This window comes from Rattus norvegicus, chromosome 1, assembly GCF_021556685.1.
Source record: "Rattus norvegicus strain SHRSP/BbbUtx chromosome 1, alternate assembly SHRSP_T2T, whole genome shotgun sequence".
Classification (NCBI taxonomy): Eukaryota; Metazoa; Chordata; class Mammalia; order Rodentia; family Muridae; genus Rattus; species Rattus norvegicus.
In genome coordinates this window covers 203,731,379-203,753,734 of record NC_141534.1, presented here as the reverse complement: position 1 = coordinate 203,753,734, position 22,356 = coordinate 203,731,379, and the positions used below count along the sequence as shown (strand labels likewise).

At 46.9% G+C, this 22,356-nt stretch overlaps 1 long non-coding RNA gene across 2 annotated transcripts in view; it reads right to left on the bottom strand.

Annotated features, from left to right (window-relative positions):
• Window positions 1-6,171: 6,171 nt before the first annotated feature.
• The window catches only part of LOC148007836 (uncharacterized), a 41,118-nt gene continuing 24,933 nt past the window's right edge, over window positions 6,172-22,356 (bottom strand). Inside the window, exons 2-3 of one of the 2 annotated variants that reach the window (XR_015647579.1) lie at window positions 13,242-13,550; window positions 6,172-9,300 (exon numbers count right to left, since the gene is read on the bottom strand). This is a non-coding gene — a long non-coding RNA (uncharacterized LOC148007836). The remainder of the gene's footprint in view (window positions 9,301-13,241; window positions 13,551-22,356) is intronic. The other variant, XR_015647580.1, reaches the window with a different exon arrangement.

Sequence of the window (22,356 nt, the reverse complement as noted above, 5' to 3'; positions counted from 1 at the left end):
TATCAAAGGAAATTTCAAAGCAAAGTCATGTCCACATCCAAGAAGCTCAGACAGCCTGGCTGGAAGTTCAAGCCAGCAGCCACCATTAACGGCAGAAATTGTCCATGATTGTGGTCCTCATCATACGTGGTGCCTTGTGAGGGGCATCTCAGAGCTCCACTTTCACTTAGACAAACTGAGCGAGGACAAACCTCCTTACCCACGAGGTAGTCAGGGCTTCACTAACATGGGGCAGACTGGTGTCAGTGGGAGGAGACTAAATGGCTAGTGACTTTCTCCATCCACAAGGACATGAGGACTTGGCAAGTGCAATATTTACCTGGCTGGCCTGATGAAAAAGCAACCAATCCATTGACCACCGGCAGTATAATTGTCAAGCGAATTAAACCAAGAATGGAGCCCATCTTTCTTTTAATGGAATCATACTGTGTTGGTTTGGTCATGTCTGTGCCTTTTTGCCAGGTGCCAGGCCTCCTTAGCCAAAGTTTTGGCTTATATTAATCAGCTTCTCTGAGCTTCTCTGAGTCTCCGACAAATATCGCTCCAAGGTGGAACTTACTCACTAGGGATCCACCCTTCAGCATACAGGGCTTTGTTGGGGACATTTCCTGTCCAACCCATCACAAGCACGGATGAACCAGTGCTGCTTGAGTCCTACTAGAGTGACTGGCTGTGTTCTATGGCTGCAAGTGGGAGTGGCCATAAGTGTGGTAGCTAAAAGCCCAGCTTCTTAAACTGTGATTTGCAAGTCCACAGGAGGTCATGTGACTGAATAGATAGGTCACAAAAAATTGGCTACACTCTCTGACTTCTGTATGTGTATCACCCAAAAGTTCACCCAAAATCAAATGCCTAATTAATCCAAAACAATTATGTCAGCCCTTGCCTCGCTTCATATTGCTGGGCAGGATCCCACTGCAGCCTCCGTTCTGCACATGCAACATGCCCATGTGCCTCCATGACATGCAAACAAACGCTACCAGAATGACTATGTGTGTATTAATTGCAATGTGTTTTTCCATCCACACAGGGCTCCGCTCTTACAGAAAGATAATGATGAAGAGGCAGAAAACAAAGAAAACTCCCCACCATCATTCCTCAGCATGCAAGCACCGAATCACTCCAACTTTGGACAGCACTGTCTTGGCGCTTACGTTTTTACATTGTTATCTGAATTACCCACTTGAGCTTCATAAAAACCATTCGGTGGACTTCCGATAGCTTCCGATAGCCTCGAATGTCCCTCTGCCATTGTCGTGTTATGTATTTTAGGAGAAGCGGTGTTCTCAACCTCAGTGATTATAGAATCAAAGTATTGATAGGCTGAAAACACTAAAGTCGCTTTCTGTCCTCCTGCATCAAATAGTTAGAAAAAATAAACTCTTCCCATCAAAATAAATAAAAGCATTCGTCTTAATATAGTAAGCTAATTTGGTCATATCTTTAATAATTAGTAACATTCTATGTAGACCAGAATTTTCAAAGTAATTTTTTAATGATTGATTGTCAGTAAATGGCTGATTTCCATACCTATTTTATGTCCTTACATACCCGGAGTTGCATAAAGATCTCTAGAGTAAAAGGAATTGTGGGTGAAAAGTTTAAGAAACTTTGGCCTGGCAAGCAAGGTGATATGTGCCTTAAATCCCAGCACTTGGGATAGAGGTAAGTGGGTCTCTGTGAGTTCAAGGCCAGCCTGGTCTACATAGTGAGTTTCAGGATAGCCAGGGCTACCTAGAGAGACCTGTCTCCCATAAGTCTTATTTGCAAAACTGGAGGGTCAGCAAAGCACATTCCTACCAAAGGGAGAATCAATTCCCAGACCTTTCCAGCTTCTAGTGGTCATGTTTAGTCCTTGGCTTATAGCTCATCCCAGCCTGCAGTCTCACATTATCTCTCCCTCTTCTCTTTGAGTTCAGTATTTGTCTTCCCAAACAACCTTCAGGATGCACTCAAGGCTCACCAGGTACTCCCCGCTCATGTCCACACATACCTGCATCTGCGCTTTGCTCTTTGGAAACAACCAACAGGTCCTTTGAAGATGCTGTGTAGACAGCTACCTCTGAAAATGCATGACCAGTCTGCTGTAGACCCTACATAATGGCAGAATGCACATCTTTCAGAGATGGTGCTTTAAAAACTATGTGCTGTGTCTTCTCCAATTCATTAAGATTCAATGAAGTCATCAGAAGAAACACAGGAGCTCCAGTAGGCTGATACCCAGACAAAGGATGCTGCTGAGGACTGAGGCCATGGATACCTTTGTTTTCCTGTCTGTTATTTTTTATCTTTTCCAAATGTTCACCTAGAGGAGGTGTTGCTCTCTGTCTTAGACACTTTTCCATTCCTTTGCTAAGGCACCATGAACAAGGTAACTTATAGAGGAAAGTTTATTGGACCTTACAGTTTCAGAGGGTGAGTCTATGACCAAGATGTCAGGAAGCATAGCAATAGCCAGGTAGGCATAAATTCAGAAGCATGGGCTGAGCGCTCACATATATCCCACAGACACAAGGCAGAGGGAGCTCACTGGTAATTGTATGGGCTTTTAAAACCTCAAAGCCCACTTCAGTGACACATTTCCTCAACAAAGCCACACCTCCTAATCCTTCTCAGTTACATGAACTATGGACCAAGGATTCAAATGGCCTTCTGAGGACCGTTCTCATTCAAACTGCCACATCATCTTTTGTCTATTGTAGTCTGGAACTCATGGTCTGTCCTGGCTCAGAGCAAGTGTTCTGTACCTGCTGTAGAGATTGGGAAGAGTGAAGTTTTCAAGATGCAATAAGGAGCAGTACTAGTCACCTTCAGGTCCCAGGCACCCATGCTACACACTGAGCGGAGCTGTGTGTGGCAGTCATTGGGGCAAGGGTGACATTCGGGGGCCATTGCATCATCCTCACAGATACAAGCCTCCTTGAAAGGATGGGGGAGTTTGCACCACTGGCAACAGGGCACATGTTAGCTCCTTCCCTAGTCTTTCTGCAGCTCGTCACAAGGAGAAGTGCATTTCAGTCCCCTTTGCAGTTGAGGAAATAGAGGGTTTGCAGATTAAACAACTTGCCTAAGGCCACTCAGCTGATATGGAGTCCAACTGGTATTTAAATCTGGGGTTTTAAAGACTCCAGGCCTGGAGTTTTCCCAGTAAACCAGGGCAAGATGAAGAGCTAATACGGTTGACCAACTTGGTTGTGAAACACATTTTTAAGATCTTGGCTTATTTTGTTTTCGTTCTTTATCTAAAGAAGTCAAAAGTGAGGGATAGAGTATGACTGTGCTCTAAACTGTATTTGTGGAGGACCCACCTAGTAAATATTGGGTTTTCCAGTCACTACGCTCATCTGATTCCAGCCTCCACTCTGTCCATCACTCTCGGGCCAGGCTGCCATCCTTGGACAATCCTTTGGTTTCCAAATTTATTCTCTAGCTTTTAAATTTAATTCAATGTCAGTTCTTCACAACAATGGCCTTACAGAATTTTCTAGGCTCTGTGCATTTCTAGTAGGAACCAGGGCAGCACCAGCACCCCCTAGCTGCAGAGGCAGGTGTGACATGTGAGCATCCTCAAGCTCCCTCAGGCCCCCCTCTGGCTGGTGGCAGCACAGAGACTGCCATTTGGCATTCTGACCAGTGCTCCAGAGAGCAGTGAGTGGAGTGTCGACTTTTAGGGGAGTGCCAGGCAGGCCAGGGCATCTGCCCAACCCTGGCGCAGCCCAGATGCCTGTGTAGAAGCTGAATGCTCTCTTTGATGTTCTTTCTTTTGCACCCCACAAGAGCACTTGATTCACCCTGAAAGTGAAGTGGGTTATTTATGACCCCCAGCATCCATCGTAGGCTGGCAACGGCTGCCAACACACAGATCATTGTTCTTGGCACCATCATTTTTGGTGATGTTTGCTTAATGGCACTGAGCTGAAATATCATTTTCTGGGAATGGCTGCCCACCAGGCACTTAATTACAAACAAAATTAGACTTCCGTGTGGTTTCACCCAAAGCCCAGGGCATTGGGATAATTACTTAGAGAAAAGATAAAAATACAAGTTTATCCCACAAACCATCTTGCCAAATATCATAAAGCCAGAAGTATCATGCACTCCCATGAAAGTCCCTTTTTTTTCAAACCGAGTCATGTGGCAGCTCCTCACCCCTCCCTGGGTGGATCAGGAACAGCACAGGTGACTCTTGTGGCCCAGGGAACAAGGCTAAGGTACAGGGAGGTTTTCTAAATTCCCAAAGGCTGGCGAGGGCACTCCATGTGGGCGGCGGGCATTCTCTCTCTCCTCTCTCTCTCTCTCTCTCTCTCTCTCTCTCTCTCTCTCTCTCTCTCTCTCTCTCTCCCTCTCCCCCCCCTCTCTCTCCCTCCCTCCCCTCCCTTGCTTGCTCTCTCACTGTGTGTGTGTATAGAGTGTGTGTCTGTGTGTGTCTATCTGTGTGTGTTACAGCATGAGTGTGCACATGAGTACAGTTGCACTCACCTGTGTGGGTACGTGGGTATATGCGGAGGCCAGAGGTCAACTTTGGATATTGGTCTTTGTCACCCGTCCTACTCCATCCTGTTTTTTAAGCCAAGGTCTCGCACTGAACCTGAACTTTGCTAGCAAAACAGTGGACCCCAATATCTGACTGTTTCGGACCTCTAGCTCCAGGGTAAGAGATGTATTCCACCGTGACCAGCTTCTGTATGGGTGCTGAGAACCCAAACTGAGGTCCTCGATGGCACAGAGCAAACAGTTTCCTCACTGACACAACTCCAACATCTCACACTTCGAGGGCCACAGGGCGTTCACCAGATACCACACTTCTTGGGTTTGGAAAGCAAAAAGAACATGCCCGCTGGTGGAACAAAGACAAGCCTCTCACACCTCTGGGTCTTGGGCACCTCACTTGGAGGATGGGCAATGTGAGTCTATCTCCTCCCTTGGGGGAATATGTGAGACCGGAGCACCTGACTTAGTCTCTGGCATTCACTAGGTACACAAGACATGGCGACAGACATGATAACTGGGCCGGACTCCTGTGCCTTCTTCAGGCTGTTCCCTAAACGCTCACGTGTGGATCTGCAGCATGGTGCCAAACTCCTGCTTGCTCTGTATCAGGGAGGCTGAGGCTTGGTACCCAGACTTTTTGTAAAACAGGGAGAAGGTGAGTTGGAAGGATTAACTCACCTTCAGACTCCAATATAGGGCGCCTCTTCTCCTGCCCTAAGTTGCTCTCTGTAGGAGAAGCTGGATGAAGAGATTTATCTGCTGCGCCTCACCCCGCACCCCCATCCCCGTGGCAGGGGATTTGATCAGATAGGTGGGTGAGCCCTTCCCCTAGCCACTGCTTTCTGTCTCCCTCCATTACCTTCTAGATCTTTTCCTGGATGGAGCCAGATTCCTCCTGAGAAGGGCAGGCCACCAGCGCCACCCTCCTTACCCACCGTCTAGAGCCTGTGGAGGGTCTGTGTTGGGGAGTTGTCGACTTCGAGCACTCGGACTGAGTTCTGCACCCTTGGCAAAGTACAGCCGAAGATGTACCCTATTTAAGGGACAACGTGAGTGATCCAGAGAGCACAAAAACATGCCACCTCTGGAAGGCTAGAGGCAAGATTCATTTAAACAGCTTCCTCTGTCACTGGTGTCACCAAGCTGAAGCTTGTCTTGTTTACGGGATGAAGGTTTCACACTGTGTCAACGGTCTGCCAGAACTCAGCATTAAAATGAGCAGTTAGTACAAGTCAGCCATAAACATGGCAGATCCGAGAGACGGGCAGAAGCCACGCGGATCCCCGGTGCAGCTTTTAAGCACTTGGCATGCTGCTGGCTCCGACTGGAGAGGGGGCTGCAGGCATCATTTGGGCCCGGGTGCAATGCACTTGAAATAATTACTTTAATCAGCAAAAGTTAATTACTTTAAATCATAAATTAATGGCAGAGCATTTGGCAGAGCCTGACGTGCGTAGCGAGGCTGTCAACGGAAAGCCCAGGTGAACCCGCGACCCTGCCTGGTGCCACCACAGAAGCTGGAGCCCACCCACTGCGTGTGCCACTTCTGCAGCACTAAGAGAAACTCTCTGTAACCGGAGAAGCGCCACCTTAAACTGTCACCTATAAAAAAAAGGAGCCGTAAACAAGCAGGCTGCCGCTAAGCAGGTGCTGCTGGAGAAGCCGGCCCTTGACAATAATAAGATCTTAAAATGGCATCTGCCTTTATTTTACAGCATAATTGGAAAGACGGTTCAAAGTAATAAACCCAGCTGATATGTTTTATGAGTTGGTAGTTAGCAGTGTTTACTGGAGAAGAAGATTTGGGGGAAGATACTGTCACCCCCGGATGCAATTTCCATACCAAGATGTCTAAAGAGCCAACTGCCATAAGGCAGGGAGACCACTGTGTGGAAGCCCCAGCAGCCTTGCCTTAGACCTATCTTGTTCCTTCTGTGCTGGCATCTCCGGGAAGCAGCCAGAGTGCCTTGAGAAGGCAGGAGTTCTTTTGAAGGGATGAGAGCTCTCTCACAAGCTGTTCTCAGCGAGAACTAACTTAGAGTCTCTTGCTCATCAGGCTTGGGTGCTTGCACAAACAGGCTACTGGGACACACAGCTGCTTTGCCCACAGTGACCTCATTTGGGAGTCGTGCACTGTCTGCAAGGTTTACACACATCATGACAAAGAGCCAGCTGGGAGAGAGGGTCTAAGAGATGACCCGAACTTACCTGACTGTCCATTACATCTTCAGGCTCGGGACCAGGGAAAATGTGTGTGGATATAAGAACAGTGCAGGATGCTGTCCACCTAGGGACACACAACTCATTGAAATGAGGGAAATCTATCTGTGTGCCAATGGTTTTGGAATGAGAGGAGTGTCAAACCCTAAGCTGTGAACACTGACACTCAGGTAGTAGGACAGATTCTGAAACACTGACAATGAAATATCTTCAGTTTACAAGGAAAAAACAAAACAAAACAAAACAGAAGTCAGAACTCACTGGTACCCACATGTGATCTTGTGATCCAGAACTTACTTAGGAGGGCAAGAACTAGAATCCTCAGCAATCACCCTGGGGAAATTGAAGACCGTTTTAGCCTTGTGTCTGTGTCATCCTAGCAATATTCTTCGTTGACTAGGGTAAGTCAAAGGGCTATGCAGGTGATGCAGGTGGATAATTCTTCCCTGCGTGTGTAGTTCACGGAAAGGAAAAATCAAAGCAGAGAACTGGGGGTCTGGTGCTGTGAAGATTTGTTTCCTGGCTTTTCCCATGGAAATATGCAGGGCCTGGTCCTGGGAGTGCCATGCTCTCTGCGTCCTGATGCACCTAGGAGGTAAGGTTACCACCTTCTCCTCAACCTCTTTGCATGCTTCACTCTTGCAGGCACCGCCCTCCATATTAGCTATTTTTCCTGTTGCTGTGGTTAAAAACTAACCAAAAGGGGGTTGGGGAAGAGAGGGAGAAAGGGTTTACTTTGCTACCGTTCCAGGGAGAATACAGTGTGTAAAGACAGGGACGATACGGAGGGGGGACTCTGCGGAGATGGAAGTAGAGGGGGTGGGGCTGGGGCTGTGGACCCTCGAAGCCCATTCCAGTGACGAACGACTTGCTTCTTCCAGGGAGACGCTACAGCTCCACAACCTTGCTGACCTGTGCCACCAGATGTTCAAATATATGAACCTACAAGAGACATTTCATATTCAAACTGTAACCCACTCCAAGTCCTTACAATGTACAGTTGAGGTGACTTCTCAGGCCTCTCCTATCTATGCTGAAAAGGTCCACCTGCAGGGGCCAGGACGTCCTTTCTGGCAGGTATAGCTCCTAGGAGGACTCCAGCCACATTGAGTTACTCACTGCCAACAAAAACAAGCGCACTGTTTTGGTCCTGGCCTTGGTCCAGTGAGCTCTTGGTTTCTGGCTCTAGGTAACTTTAGCTAAGACACGTCTCCCTGCTACAGCTGACTCCTCTGTCAAAGATATTCAGTGGGAGGACCCAAAATTCTGTCTGGAGGCTGTCTTGAAGCATCCCTCCTGACATGCAAGGATGGGACGCAGATTGTGTGCTCTGACTTCCGAGGTCACACAGCACAGCTGCACTGGTATCTCGTGGTCACAGCCAATAGTATGCCCTGTTTGACAACTCATCCTACATCTAAAAAATATCCTGACCCCAGTTACTGGCTCCTTATCCAGGGATTGCGCTTCAAAATGGCTCTCACTGTGGTGCTCCACTTTGGCCTCAGGTCTATATAAAAGAACTCTTAATCTGTGGCACTAAGAACTGATTTAACCCCTCAGCTTCCAAGGCCTGGTTTGTATATTGGGAATGATGCTAGAGTCCCAAGACTTCTTGTAATAATTGCCAGTGACAAAAGTGTAGCTGAGGCAAGCACACTTCTGGGAATGTGACAGGGCCTCAGTGCTAAGTGTCTAACAAAACACTGGTCAGCAGAGCATTCTTCAGCTCCTGAATTTTCCCCAAGTGTCCCTGTCACAGATCCTTAGTGCTATATCCAATAGGATGATACATCTGGTCTCTTTCCCCTGCTGGTCTCCTGGCTCAGTTGGGGTAGATGTGCTTCGATGACTAAGAGGCCTCTGCAAAGAACTTAACCTTTGGGGAACTTATTTTAGAAAGGTGAAGAGGAAAGAGGGATACTCAGAGACTTGAGGTACCAATCTGAACCATACTTGGCTCTTTTCTTCCTGTTCAATCTTGCTGGCCTTTGGAACAGGCAAGGAGTTGGGAAGCAGGGACTTGGGGCTCTTCATTGGTTCTGTGTCTATGTCTAAAACACAATTTGTCTGCACTGGTTCTACATCTTGAACAAGTGCATATGACTAGAAATAAATTATTCTCCATGCAGAGCACAGAGACAGAATGTGTGAGCTCCCTGGGGTCCATCACCCATTCCCACACAGGCGCTCAGAACCAACAGGCAGGTACATCCCTCAGTGAAGTACACAGGCACACTTAGGAAGAAACGGCTAAGAGTTATCAGGTTAAAAAAAGAAATCACATTTCAGGAAATGAGAGACATTTTTCCAGAGCTCTTGGTGTCAGTGGCTTGTGTGCTGGAGTACCCTGGATATTGCAAGTGTTCAGAATTCCATTCTGCTCCTATCAGTCACAGGTGTGTTGACAGAATCATCGTTAGCCAAGCTCATCTTCAAAATACTCTGGGTTGGAGTTGGTCTTGGTTCCCACATGGGAAATTTCCACTCTCATCAAAGGTTGTCAGTGGCTCGTGGGTCCATTCTCACATCACAGTGTTCCAATTAACTTTGGTCTGGAGTGAGGCAGCATCTTCTTCTTGATAATTTCTAGCATCATGAAAAAAAAAAAAAAAACCAACAACTCCAAGCTGGTGATGCTTGCTAGAACTTTCTCAAGTGATGGAAACATCCTTTACCTGAGTTGCTTGATTGGAAGCTACTCACTGTCTGGTGAGCACAGGAGGTGGAATTTAATTGTTATTTCCGTTGATTTTAGTGTATTCAGCCACATGCTGCTGATGGCTATAGAACTGGATACGAGGGTGCTTAGCAAAACCAACACAATCCATGTGAGAAATGGCAAACAGTGAGTTAGTTTTCATGGGATAGTTACTATAAATGAGGTCACCACTCCTTCTAACTAGGTGGCTACCGTACTGGTGACTTTCTATAACAGCGAACGTATTCTCTCACACAGTTCTACATGGTTCAAGAGCAGGAACCTGTGCGTGGCAACTGATGCAGTGCCTGTCTAGCACTTCATAACCCAGGCATAGAGGTGCATAACTATGATCCTAGTACTCAAAAGGCGGAGGCAGGGGGATTAGGAATTCAAGGTCACCTTCAAGTACATCGTTTGAGGCCAGCCTGGGCTATAAAATATCCTCTCCAGCTAATTAATTAGTCAATGAATTATTTTTTTTAAAGAATGGGCAACTGGTAACCAAGGGAAAGAAAAATGTCGTTAATTTAGCATCCTGTTTTGTCCATCACCTTAAGGAATAGAGTTTACCTTGGACATTCTCAACAGGTTCAACTGCATTCAAATCTTTAGGCATCCTAAACCGAAAGAGCTTAGAATCCTCCTTACAAGGAAAGAAAAAAACATACAATGAAGCTCCGTAGCAGATTAAATGCACGAAGATGGGTTTCATGATTTTTGAAAGATCAGAGAAAATTAAATGTGAATTTTTGCATATGAAACAGTCCAACTTTTGCAACTCCACAAAAACATTTTTAAATGAATTCATGGCTCCCAGTGGTACCCAGCACCCCAAGGGTTTGGGTTCAATTTTTGCCCCACTCAAAAAACCCATAATAGCTGCTCTGGATGAATAAATGAATGGGGAGGTAGTGTGAGACATACCAGCACTGATTTTTCTTCTTGGCCTCTCCCAGCAGGAAGTCTTCTGGTGAAGCAAAGCAAACCATTCCTTCTGCCCTCTACCTAGACAAGCTGCTCGCCTACCTCCCTTCACAAATAGAGCTTAGGGAAGCTGGGTGAAGATGGACTTGTGGTCCATGGGCCCAATAACCAGCAGCAAATATGAGTGGGCTTTGATGGGATTATGCCGGAAGACGGGAGAACTGGTCAATTACCTTCTGTCTTCACACTCCTCAACTCTACTATGCTCTCTTAAGAACAGAGCCTGTAGTAAAGAAGGCCAGCTGCAGGTGGCTCCATACAGTCTCACCCCTTGCTGGGAAAGGCCAGCCCAAGGCCAGCTCTAAGCACAGGGCTGACCAAGAGAAAGGCAGCCTTGGGGAGTTCAGGTCCCTGCCCAGTTACTGCTACAGTTGCCAGCACAGGGTTGAAGCAGAAAAGGTGGGGGAGAGAGGCGCAACCAGAGCAGTAACACATAACACACAAGTTCTGCCTCGCACCAAACTTTAATCTTTTCCCCCAGGCATCTACTCAAGCAGCATTATATTATTTAACTTTTTTTACTATTAATATTCTGCCCTCGATGTGCTGCAAAGCAACTTCATGCAAAGGAAGAATGGACTTACCAGGAGGACTCATTTGTCTTCGGCACCTGGACTGTTGTAAATTAGAGTGCACCCGGTGTGGGGAGCAGAGCTATTTTAATCATTCCAATGTGCCCAGTGCGGGAGATGAACTCAAAAGTGAATATTAAAAGTAGTTGTGGAATTCAGTCGTTTCACGAGTGAGCACGTAATAGCCAAAGGCAAAACCGGAAGGCAGCTTCACTTCCAATCAGTGTTCCCATTTTATTGAAACCAGATTGGAATTCCTGGAAGGAAGCCTACAGATCACATCTTTAATGCTCATTTTCATACACTCCAGTAAAACTGTCAGGGTGAATCAGTTGTTGAAGAAGGCTTCCTGTATAATTTACAGATGTGCCTCCCTGCAGCCCATTATTTAGAGCTGAAACTGAAATGTGTTTTTGATCAAGCTCCGAGACTTCCTCTCACCTGCCCAGGTTTGCTGGACTCTAATTTGGCGATTAATGCTGGCCTTTCACACCACGCTGCCCCCTCAACACCAAGGACATTCATCCCCACACATGTAGCCGTGGGCTGGAAGGTGCCTGCAACCCACTGGGATGCTAGAGTGTGTGGGAAGACGGGCTTAGCATCCGCCACAGACAGGAACACCCTGGTAGGGAGAATTACGCCAATCGCGCAGGACTTGTAAGGAAGCTGAAAATGAGTGGCTGGAGCCCTCTGAAGCCCTGTTTCTTCAGCCCATTGCTGAGGGGAGAAGTGAGTAGAATGGAGACAGAACACAGGGCAGAGACCTTCAGTCCTCCAATTTTTTTCTAGAAAGCCCAGCTTCCCAGTAGGATGGGCTGACCATACAACCCTGGTATAAAGGAAGTGGGCAATAGCCTGATGGGAGTTCCTTATGTCTTCTTCCTTTTTCTCCTCAGACTGTGCTGGTCTAAGAGACCTGCTTGGAGAGATGGGGATGGCAGGCAACAGACCAAGAAGGAAGACATCTTGGATGTTTGTTGCTATCTGGTTAATTATGTTGGGTGGAGACTGTGTGACAGGGGACCCAGCCACTCCCAGCCAGGCTCCTGGCCTCCATGCTTCTCATTCAAGTATCTAGACAAGTCAATGAGCTCAGCTAAAGGATTTTGGCTTTTAAAGGACACAGGTTACCTCATTATCCTAAACTCTTCCTTTATGGGAGGAGAAAGCCAAATGGAAATGAAAATTATATGAGGAAAAAAAAGAGCCCTGGGCATTTTTCTCACAGAAATATCATAACAGAACAGGAAACTAGGCCTTGCTAGTATCCCAATTCCAGTTCCATGACAACACAGCCACACAGCCCTATGCTCTTCATGGGCATCAGTGAACTGGGTTGACGGCTGAGTGAAGTTGCCTGATTATATTGATGGTCATGCAAGAAGGCAATGCAGAGAGCCCCAGCCCAGCCAATAAAGGTCTGTTACCACAACTCCGGGGCTAGATTATTTCTAGTCTTCCCACCAAGTCACCACTGACTCTGCCTGTGGAGGCAAGACCTGGATGGTCAGGAGGAGAACAACTGACTACCAAAATGGCCTGTCAACCAGCTGACCTCCTGTCTTGGCTACTTGCCATGGCCAATGTTTCTGATGATAAAAGAAACACAAAGCACAAGGCCCTGCATTGTGCATAGGACACCATGTTGGAAGGATAGACTAGGAGTTGGGCCCTGGCCCTGCCTCGAAGCTCAAGATTGTCATCTGTAAAGTGAAATTACAGTGACTCCTTCACCTGCAAGCAATTGATAGGTGAGCATATGTTAAGTATGCAGAGTTGCCTCAAAGGAATGACACAGAGAAGGCAGAGAAGACGGAAGCACCATGGGAGCTGAGAAGGGTGGCTGGCTCCCCTAGGTCACATCTACAAAGGGGTTGGATTTCCTGAAAAACTGTGAGACTTTAAATAGAACACTGTGTCTAAAAAAAGAATGATCCAGCTGCCTTCACTCTCCCACACAAGCAAACTTGCACAGCATGACTCCCACAAACTGTTCTCAAGATACACCTGCACTTGCCTTGCTACTATGAACCCAATTTTCGGGAAGCCAATGAAATCCCATGCCAATATGGCCCCACTCTAGACTCACAGGGATGTGCCTTATGTCATACAGGTTTGAGTGTAGGCTTGAGAAACAAAGATCTGGAATGTTCTATCCATCCATTCACTTACATATCTTCTGAGGGGCAACCACCACACTGAGCAGGAAGGGAACCCCAGCCCAGTGTGATTAAATTAATGTATGCAAATGACATGCAAAAACTAACCTGACTTGTGCATTTTTTCTTCCGACCACGGAGAGGGGTTGAGCTCTTCCTGGCCAAGTCAAGCCTTCCACAAACAGGCTGCACGAATTGCACGTCTGAAGAGTCAGCGGTTGTTGGCAGAGGCAAAGCTCTGCTGGCTGTTTAATTTTCCCGTCTCCACAGTGAGCTGAGGGCTAGGGGTAAGAATTCCTCCCATGGAAAAATCTGCTGCATTCCCTTAGGATAAGGTGGCCTTATGCTTTCTGCTGCTCTCCAAAGTCACCCCTGCCAACTCAGCATGCAACATGGTGCCTTCTTGTGCAGAATGTCCTGTGACAAAGAATAGAAACAATGTAAACACCTTGCTCATACAGTGAGGAGGATAGCAGAAGTACCCTTTGTTAAGCTTGACAGTACTCTTGAGAAAGCCAAGGAAGATGTTGCTCATTGGCAGAAAAGTATGCGGATCATCATCACACCGTTGCTCTAACATGTACACAGACCCATCACAGTGTGTGACATGTGGCCACATGCCACCTGATTGGTAGTCAGCTACTGCTCTCATGTCGTCCCTCACTGCCGCATTTGCCTCTGAGCTTCACAAGGTCAAAGCGAGTCCTGCTCTTAGGATGAAAAAGCTATTTCCTGCACCAAAATAAAAATGGGAAAAGGCTCTGTTAGCCACTGGGACAGATAGGAAGGCACTAGGAGGGTCACTCCCGTAGACCTCAGACAGAACCCAGAGACTTTCACCATTAGGAAGGCTGCGATGAAATATCTTGACAAAAACAACTTGAAGGAGAAAGGGAGTGTTACAGCTCACAGCTCCAGAGAAGATAAAGTCTGTCATGGAAGGGGAGGCTTGGCAGCAGAGGCAGGAGGCCAGCCTGTCACATTGTATAAGTAGTCTAGAAGAAGAGAGGGTAGAGGGGGAGGGGAGGGAGAGGGAGAGAGACAAACAGAGGCAGTGAGAAAAAGAGAGACAGAGAGACAGAAGGAAACAGAGATACACATATACACACAGAGAGAGAAAGAGGGAGAGGAAGAGAACAGGATACACAGCCAGGCTATAAAACTCAAAGCTCACTCTAATTGACTTATTTCTGTACTTTCTCCAGTAAAATTCTACCTCCTAAATCTTTGCCAACAGGGGACATTTCACATTCAGTCCACATGCCACCACCTCTAAAACACCTTCCTATAAGAATCCCAGACCATTACTCTCTTATCTCTTAAGGAGTTCACTGGGTACTCTGTTGAAGTTCATTCGTACCAGGTGTCCTCCCCGCCACAGTAGACTTCTGCCCAGCGACTCACTCTCCTCTGTTTTGGAAGACGCACGTCTACCAGGTCTCAAAGAATAAGACTCATTTCATAGCTAAACCACCCTCCAAATTCCAAATCCCATTAAGAACATGAAGTTTCCTTTCAAGTTGACACTAAAGTGCTAACAACTGATCTTAGCTTTTATCCTGAGAACAAGCCTAGTGAGCAAGTGAACATCCAGCAAGAGGCAGTTTTCTTTTGGAGAGCTGGATGGAAAGTACTTTCTTCTGTTAAATGTCAGCTATGTTCTCTATTAGCTGGTAGTTAAAGAAGTGACGTATTTTTGGTTTGGTTTGGTTTTTCAGAGGTTGGAGGAGAAGGGCGGAGGAAGGGTTTTAGTATGTAGCCCAGGCAGACTCAAACTCAAGATCCTCTTGTGTACATGTTCTCGTGCTCTCTCTTTCTCCCTCTCTCTCTCTCTCTCTCTCTCTCTCTCTCTCTCTCTCTCTCTCTCTCTCTCTCTCTCTCTCTCTCTCCATATATGTGTGTGTGTGTGTGTATGTATATTCCCCCTGTCCCCATAAATGACCTATGTAATTTGTTTTCACACTTGCCCAGCTTATTCTTGAAGCTTCTCTGCAGAGTTAATGCATTCAACATCTGCCAAGGAGCAGAGACTGACCATTATCTTATGCCAGAGAAGGAACCAACCAAGAACCCAGATTGGAATCATGTGAGGCATAGTTGTTCCAATCTCCAAGTAGGTACAGTGTGCTTCATAGCTCTGTGCAGGTAGCACCATCACAGTATAGGATATGCCCCTTCCTGCCCTCCAGGACAGGCCTATGGCTGAGAGAAAGCCCTCTCTGGAATTTTGCTAGAAGAATCTAAGGGCACACAGTGGCTTCCCCCTAGAAAGAGGATGGTACCTTTGAATGATTAGGTGGGTGCTCCCTGGGCCACCTAAATCTGGCAACACAGTGAGAGTTAGAATTCTTTTCAGTGGCTTCCTGGAGAAATCAGGCGACTATTTCCAGAATTTTCTAAAGACGCATCTGTCCCCAGATCAATTTGGGGCCTCTCTGGTCTGGCAAGGCCGCAAGTAGAAGTCAGGAAAAGCATAATGAAATCCTCATGGGATTGTTGGTTTCTAGCTCACATACGATTGGCCAGGACGGCTATTTCTCAACTGGAAGAAGGTGTGCAAGTGTGGGGCTGTGTGCATAGGTGTGACGTTTAGGTTGGGTTACTGAACACATGGGTTAGGCTAAGGAAGGCTAAGGAAGAGGAAGTCCTGTCCGTGCTGGTTTGTGCAGTCTTTGTCATGCCAAGACTGTGTGGAATGTCAGGATGCTCTGTTTCGAAAAGTGAAGCATTCCTAAGATACAAAAACGTCGTGCCTGCCTAGAAAGGTCCCTGCTGCCCACAGCCATAAACTGGTCCTTCACCCCCCATTGCCCCATTGCCATGTTAGCCTGAAAAGATGCTCATCAACTCCGAGTGATGGAGAATGAAGACCATTAGTGGGCAATTAATATTTCAGGATTCCATCTTAATTGCCCCAAAAAAGGTTCATTTTGGAGGCAAAGGGTTTTTTTAATCTTTATTTTTAAGCCCTTAACATAATGACTGAATGGCTAATACAAAATGAATACATTTTTAACAGGCTTCTTTGAAAAGGCATTCAAAGATGAACTTGAGCGCAGAAGCCCAGGCAGGAACGGGGGACAGGATGGAGCTGGCAGCAAGCTGCCCCCGCCTGCGCCAGCTCCGTGCTCTGACAGAACAAGTGTTGCATGAGATGTGAAGAATGACTGTGGCGGCCTGGCAGCCCTGGAGCAGGTGTTCCTAGTCCTCATTTGCAGTGGAGCGTGGCCCCTGGCTCAGCCAGCCGAAGCCAGCGCCTGGCAGCCCCTCATGTACCTGCGTGCAGAGAGCCGCTAATGATAATGGATGCAGGCCGATTAGGCAGCCCATTTGGAATGGCCCGAAGTGGCCATGAGTCAGTGACTCTCAGGGGAAACAACCTGCTAGGGTCCCTGGAGGGCTCTGGGCTATCCCTCAGGTCCTTGTGTCCAGCACAGGATGAGCCACAGGTTTCAGTGACAAAGAAAAGATCTAGGCTCTCAATCTTTGCCTCCCCAGCGCGGAGTGGTATCAATCCCTGCTTAACAACACGGAAGGACATATGGCTTACTACTGCTCTTGGGGAAGCCATTAGGTAGGGCAGCATTGCTGGTCATGGGGCTGTTGGAGCCCCAAGTATGCCCCCATTTACCATACTCCTCATAGGCCAGACCTACCTGGAAGCCTGTTTCCATCTGCTCTTCCTCATGCTCAGCCTGTCTGTATACCTCTTCCCGAGGATAGGACTCATGGACTCAGGACACAACATGGCCAAGTTACCTGCCTGGTCTTAGATGTCAGCTCAGTGCTCAGACAGAATTAGTGTTGCATGAGAAGCGAAGGGTGGCTGAGCTCTGTCTCCTCCTGAGTCTAATCCCTCCCTGGCTTCTCAATTCCCCAGCTTCATTCTAATGAAAGGAGTGACAATAGAGCCTTTCCAGTCTGGAATTTTCCTTGGGATTGTGGCGAATTAGGCATGTGATGGGCAAGCATTGGTTCAATCTAGCACTTATGGTGTTGGTAGGTATCAATCAAAACATGTCAACAACCTAATCGGCCATTGCTGTGACTCTCATAGTATCATGCTTGCCATGTTCCCACAGAATCCATTTTTGAGGGACAGAGCCACAAATGAGATTTCAAGAGAGGTGTGTAAAATACAGATTCTCAAAAGACAGGAAGACTTCCCAAAGGCAGCCTCCCATGAATTATGCAGCGCCCATTGGAAGAAGAAGGGAGTTACTGGTGTTTCTAGGAAAGGCAGTACCCTGCTAAGGCCCCAGTAAGCCTCCGGAGTTTACATGCACCAATTGAAGGCACTCTCAGAACATCCCCGCAAGGAAGCATGCAGGCAGAGACCTTTCCCTGTGTCCAATCACAATATAACAAGCGTGTATCAAGCCCAGGTAGTCAGGGAGAATTGGGCTAATAGAGGATGAAGCTACAAAGTAGACTTCTATTGTTCTCTTTCAGATGGCTCCAGATGTATCCTAGGTCTTACCTTGTCACATGCTAATCTCTGTGCTAGAATCACTAACATATAGATACTGAAAGTTAGGAAACAAATGTTGCCACTCGTTATGAGTTTGAGTGTACACAGACAGCCCCAGCACTGTCTCCTGCAGGGCCCAGAGTACGGAGTACTCAGCTTCCTTGCCAGCATGATATGAATTCAGAGGGGCGACAGCTATAGGCACTTACTAGTCCACAGTCAGTGGTGAGTTCACAGCATTTTGGGGAGTTGATGATGAGAGATGATCTTTAACTTGGTTTGGTGAGCTTAGTTGATGCAACCAAACCAAGGAGGTCCACTACAGAGTTTGAAGGCAGCAGACCCATGGGGATGCAGACCCAGTTACTTAGTAGCCATGTCCATCAACTGTTTCAGATACTGGCAGTGGATCCGTTATTCCTTTATTTAATAGACTGCTTCATGCATGTTCATTCATTTTTTATTACTGAGATAAACTGGTTTGGTCATGTGTACTTTCTTTGAGAATGTTCTACCTGTCACTCTCATGTCATGGGAAGCTGCCTCCGGAGCCTTGGGAAGCAGGGGAGGAAGGCAAAGTGACACCTTCCACTCCTAGATTAAATGGAAACAATTATGCAAATGACCTTGCAGAGCGGAGCACTGCTTGACTCACAAGTCACCCTCTGTGCTGTAGCTTGTCATGTGCCCTGGAAAATAGTCCATCATCATCCAAAAGGATTCCAAACCATCGTAGTTCCCTGCCTACAGACAAGTTTGAGCTTTTCGAAACTAGGTCTAGCTTGACAAAGCACTGGATGCTTAGGAGAAGAATGACCCAATGAATAATACAGAAGAAACCAAAGTGACTGATGGATTGTCCAATCCAAAATGGTCAGCCCTAAACACATAGACTCAGTAAGTTAGAAGCCTAAAAGACAGACAGATGGACAGGCAGGCAGACACACACACACACACACACACACACACACACACACAGAGAGAGAGAGAGAGAGAGAGAGAGAGAGAGAGAGAGAGAGAGAGAGAGACTAATGAAAGAAGAGGTCATGAGTTAGAGAGAGAGTGGAGAGGAGAGATTGTGGGAGTTGGAGGAGGCAAAGAAAGGTGGAAATAATATGAATATAGTGCTCTCGTATAAAATTCTAAAAAAAAAAAGTATACTAATTGAAGGAAAAAAGCAACTGAGCGATGTGAGTGGAGTCTGGTGCCACTCAGGCACAGTCCCCTGTACCATCTCAGCCAGAGAGAGCAGCCTCTTGTCCCAATTGAGACACATATAAGGAGAAGCCCTGTGGGCAAGAAGCCCAGTGTTGTGAGGATAGATGGCACAGACTTGGAAAGCCCTTTACCCCATTGTTTCTGTCCCCACTAGGCTCTATGACTGTGGCCATCCAGGACCGCAGTTCTTTCCACCCTGCCTGGACCTCCAGAGTGGTCAGCAGCATGGTCTGGCACCCTTCCATCAGCAGTATGCTGTTTCAGGGAAAATCTCGGCCATGAGTAATATATCAATACCCAATATGGGAGCAATTTAACTTCTTAATTTATAGCTGTGGCAACAAGATTTTCAAACTGGTCATAAAATATTACCCTCCTCCTCTAATCTGGGGTCTTGGGGTTCTGTGTTGGGAATTCAATGACTGGCTCGGGAAGCAAGGGGTGGTTTATGGGGCATCTCTCAGGGAATGGTGTTATAGTAAAGTTAGGTGACAGGAGAAATAAAGATGGCGGTGTTTAACTACAAAACTCCAAATAAAAAAATATACTGTCTTCCTTCCTTTGCCGAACAAGCAGAGTTATTATTACCATTGTTGTTTTATGGCCTTTTTTCATAGAAAAATTACAACATGAAGGTTACCAAAAGCAAGAGTATAGTTATATACGACTGTACCTGGACTCAGACACCACTGCCTCACCAGGCTGTCACATTCCCAAGCCAACTGTCAAACACACAGACACCTGCTCTGTGTCTCCCCTAACTACAGGTTGGCCGGGGTCTTCCATGTCAAGTCTCAGGGGTTGCAGGACCTGGGACCTCATCAGGCCTTTGTTGTCCAAGATTGGAGTCCCAGCCTGGATACCAGAATACCCCTAGAGTACCCAGTCTGGAGAGCAAGTTACCTCTAGGGTGAATGGCAGTACCCAATTCTCAGCTCAGGTCACCTGGGAGAGCATAGAAGCAGCATCATCAGGCGAACAGAGGGAAAGGCTTCTGGTCCACACCAGCTCCTGTTTTCCAAACTATAGGGATGATGGGCAGCTGGGACAGGGCTTCTCTAGAAATCTGCCTGCTTCCCACAGCCCCCTCTCTGTGTGTTCTGCATGTCCTGTTCAGTGCTTGATTGTCGTGTTTAACAGGACCATGAGGACCCATGTATAATCCATGTTATCTTCCTGGTGGTCCTCTAGGGTAGACACAGCCAACCTGTCCTATGGATGAAGGCATGAGAGTAGAAAAGCAAAGCTATAGTTCATGCTCTTAGTTTATAGACTGATGGCTGAAGTTAGTTATCACCCATGGACCTTCAGGGCTGAAAAGAATATTCTAGCCTTCTATTAGTCTTTCCCAGAGTCCTTCTTCTGTTCAGCAATGGTCTTAGCAGTCACTGGGCCAGATCAACCTAAGACAAGCAAGTGATATGACCCTCACTGATGGACCTGACTTGATGAATATCACATTTCACGAGTGGATGTGTATTTCTGCAGTTCACAACTGGAACGGGCAACATGAGAGTGACTCTTGTTGTTCATAGAACAAGAAGACATCCTTCAGTAATTCTCTCACTTTCTCTAAAGAATCCAGGAAGAAAAGAAAATTGGGCTCTCACCCTCTAACCTTTCACAGGTTGGCTAAATAATACTTAGGGAAAGAACAAAGAGATTCTGTGTAAAATGTGGTTTGTGGTGTAGGCAGGAGATTGAGACTCCCACTGCTCTTGAATCAGCTGCCCCTGTTCTGTGGAGAGGGACTGAAAGAGCTGCCCTACCTCTCTGGGGATCAAAGATGGGAGCGTATCTGCTTGAGAAATGTGGGTAAGTACTTCCAGGATTTCCTACCACTTTGGATCCTCATCCTTGGGAAGCAGAGATGATGGGCCTGATGAGGAGGAAGGACTGGTCATCCCTCTTGCTTGCAGGACCATCTTGCTCTATACAAAGCTCCTACAACAAGACCTAAGAGAACATGAAGTAGTGCTCCTGAATAGACGGGGACATGAAGAAAGCATTTCCTGAATGCAGTGGGTCCTGAAATATCTGCACATCCATTCAAAGACACTGTACTGTCAAGGGGAGTAGGAAAGCCCACACAGACCATCTGAGAAGTGGGCAGAGATTATGGAAGAAACAAATGACATTAGCTCAAGCTTTCTGGGCACTGAAGCACTATACATGCAACAATTAGAGCCCAGCTAGATGCCTATGGTCTAAAGGATCAGCCTGACCATGTCTCAGGCCTGAGGCTTTGGGAAGGCATGACTAGAACTTGTCTGTAAAAGAGGTCTGATGGCATGAACAAACTTTCAGGGGCAGTGTTAAGTCACAGAAAGCAATAGACAGAGTGTGGCATGGAAACAAAACAGTGTCCAGCTACATTTAACCATTCTCAAAGTTGAGAAGCTTCTTACCCACTCGGTGTCCTGTATTTTGTATGGTTTCAACAAACATCTCTACAATTCTCTTTTCATCCACTGACATCGCGATTGTCATACTATCAGATTGTAACTCTCTGGCTTCCCTGATGATGATGTATCTACTGGCCAGCATCAATCACTCTCTGACTGCTGTGCACAGTCTGCTCTTGATGCTTAGCATGGAGGAGAATCATGAGAGAGCTTGCTTTCAGAAGGCAGAGACTGGCAAAGCATGAAGAGACCATTTTGGAGTTCCCAGAGAACACCAAAATGCCACCAGACTATTACATGGGAATCCCAGACCCTTAGGCCTCCTATTGTCCAGTCCAGGAGAACGAGGCTCTGGTGGAGAATTGACCACCTCAAACAGTGACCACAGAGTCACCCTTTGGAAGACCATCCCCCATGTCTTTCTTTAGCCTGCCCTCCTATGCTTTAATCCATCCTGTCAGTCAGCGGTCTATTTGCCAAGAGGCAGACACAGGCAAAGCCCTCTTCTGAATCTGGTGCAAACTTCTGCCCCAAGCCTATCTTCTGCAGTACAAAGGCTCAGTTGTAGAAGGGAATGTGGGGGTTGCCTCTCAGAGGAACCTGGCACACAAACACAATAGCAAGTAGAGTCATTATGAAGTACAGATGACTAAGAGGACAGTGTTTCAGAGAAGGAAGGAGACTCCCTTCTTACCATAAAAGCCACTCCTGTTGTCCCTAATTGCTGTGCCTTCAAAGCCCATCTTCTCCCCGCCTGCTTCTGTACTCTGTTAATAAAAAAGAACCTTTTAAAAAATCACAAATGATCAAGTGCAGAAGGCTTTGTGTCAAGTCTAATATAGTTTTCTGGAAGGTTCCAATTAGATGGTGCTATGTTTGGCCACTCAGCTACTACAAAGAAGGAAGGAGAAGGGTTATCCAAAGAGGGGATATAGAAGAAGGTTGGGGAGCCCACGAAGACACACGCAGTTGTTGTTAAGCTAGCCATTTTGGGCTCTCTACCAAGCTCCCAGAGCAGTCAAGCTGCTCTGAAAGGAGGGGTGGGCAGATTCTCTGTTTCCTTCTCAGTCTGTGGTAATGAACTACAAGTCATACTGTAGGTAACAATGTCACCATGGCAGAGGAAGAG